The sequence below is a fragment of the Arachis ipaensis genome, chromosome B6 (genome assembly GCF_059453495.1).
Source record: "Arachis ipaensis isolate K30076 ecotype BB chromosome B6, ASM5945349v1, whole genome shotgun sequence".
Taxonomy (NCBI): Eukaryota; Viridiplantae; Streptophyta; class Magnoliopsida; order Fabales; family Fabaceae; genus Arachis; species Arachis ipaensis.
The window spans coordinates 23,881,311-23,883,549 of NC_142441.1; the positions used below are offsets into that span (position 1 = coordinate 23,881,311).

The 2,239-nt window shown below is 32.1% G+C and overlaps 1 non-coding gene across 1 annotated transcript; it reads left to right on the forward strand.

Annotated features, from left to right (window-relative positions):
* Nucleotides 1–483: 483 nt before the first annotated feature.
* On the forward strand, nt 484–591 carry LOC148554894 (small nucleolar RNA R71). Its single transcript, XR_015886623.1, has one exon. It is a non-coding gene; the product is annotated as a small nucleolar RNA R71 (small nucleolar RNA).
* The last annotated feature ends 1,648 nt before the right edge of the window (nt 592–2,239 follow it).

A 2,239-nucleotide genomic window follows, 5' to 3' on the forward strand; every position in this document is an offset into this window, starting at 1 on the left:
ATTATTAAAGCCTTGTTGAGGCTTTTGTTGATCCTTCCATGAGAGATTTGGGTGATTTCTCCATGAGGAATTATAGGTGTTTCCATATGGTTCACCCATGTAATTTACCCCTGCTATTGCAGGGTTCTCAGGATCATAAGCTTCTTCTTCAGAAGATGCCTCTTAACTACTGTTGGATGCAGCTTGCATTCCATTCAGACTCTGAGAAATCATATTTACTTGCTGAGTCAATATTTTATTCTGAGCCAATATGGCATTCAGAGTATCAATTTCAAGAACTCCCTTCTTCATAGGCGTCCCATTACTCACAGGATTCCTCTCAGAAGTGTACATGAACTGGTTATTAGCAACCATGTCAATGAGTTCTTGAGCTTCTGCAGGCGTTTTCTTTAAGTGAATGGATCCACCTGCAGAGGTGTCCAATGACATTTTAGCCAATTCAGATAGACCATCATAGAATATATCCAGGATGGTCCATTCTGAAAGCATGTCAGAAGGACATTTTTTGGTCAGTTCTTTGTATCTCTCCCAAGCTTCATAGAGGGATTCACCTTCTTTCTGTCTGAAGGTCTGAACATCCACTCTAAGCTTGCTCAGCTTTTGAGGAGGAAAGAACTTGGCTAAGAAAGTCGTGACCAACTTATCCCAAGAGTTCAGGCTATCTTTGGGTTGAGAGTCCAACCACACTCTAGCTCTGTCTCTTACAACAAAAGGGAAAAGCATGAGCCTGTAGACTTTAGGATATACTCCATTAGTCTTAACAGTATCACAGATCTGCAAAAATTCAGTTAAGAACTGAAAAGGATCTTCAGATGGAAGTCCATGAAACTTGCAGTTTTGCTGCATCAGAGAAACTAATTGAGGTTTAAGCTCAAAATTGTTTGGTCCAATGGTAGGGATGGAGATGCTTCTTCCATGTAAATTGGAATTAGGTGCAGTAAAGTCACCAAGCATCCTCCTTGCATTATTATTATTTTCGGCTGCCATCTCCTCTTCCTGTTCGAAAATTTCTGAAAGGTGCTTGCTGGATAGTTGTAATTTAGCTTCTCTTAGTTTCCTCTTCAGAGTCCTTTTAGGTTTTGGATCTGCTTCAACAAGAATATTCTGAACAAGAATATTCTCTTAGTTTCCTCTTCAGAGTCCTTGCTTCTGCTCATATGAAAAAGAGAGAACAGAAAAATAATAATAGGGATCCTTTTTACCACAGTATAGAGGTTCCCTTATGTGAGTAGAAGAAAAGAAGAAGAGAAAATCTGAACTCAGAGAGAGAGAGAGAGAGGGTTCGGATTTTTGATGAGTGAGGGAGAGATGTTAGTAGATGAATAAATAAACAGAAGGAGATGAGAGAGAAAGGGAATTTTCGAAAATTATTTTTGAAAAAGAGTTAATGATTTTCGAAAATAGTTTTTGAAAAAGGTTAGTAATTTTCGAAATTAAAATAAAAAATTAAAATAATTAGTTAATTAAAAAGAAATTTTGAAAAAGAGGGAAGGGATTTTCGAAAATTAGAGAGAGAGAGTTAATTAGGTAGTTTTGAAAAAGATAAGAAACAAACAAAAAGTTAGTTAGTTAGTTGAAACAAATTTTAAAAATCAATTTTGAAAAGATAAGAAGATAGGAAGTTAGAGAGGATATTTTAAAATCAAATTTTTGAAAAAGATATGATTTTGAAAAAGATAAGATAAAAAGATATTTTTGAAAAGATATGATTGAATTTAGTTTTGAAAAATATTTGATTTTTAAAATCACAATTAATGACTTGATTCACAAGAAATCACAAGATATGATTCTAGAACTTAAAGTTTGAATCTTTCTTAACAAGTAAGTAACAAACTTGAAATTTTTGAATCAAAACATTAATTGATGATGTTATTTTCGAAAATTATGTGATAAAGATAAGAAAGAGATTTTTGAAAAATGTTTTAAAAATTTTCGAAAATAACTAAGAAAAATGAAAAAGATTTGATTTTTGAAAAAGATTTTGAAAAAGATAAGATTTTTAAATTGAAAATTTTGATTTAACTCATAAAAACAACTAGATTTTAAAAATTTTTGAAAAAGTCAAATCTAATTTTTGAAATTTTGAGAGAGAAAAAGGGAAAGATATTTTTTTTATTTTTTTGAATTTTTATGATGAGAGAGAAAAACATGAAAAAGACTCAATGCATGAAAATTTTGGATCAAAACAATGAATGCATGCAAGAATGCTATGAATGTCAAGATGAACATCAAGAACTTA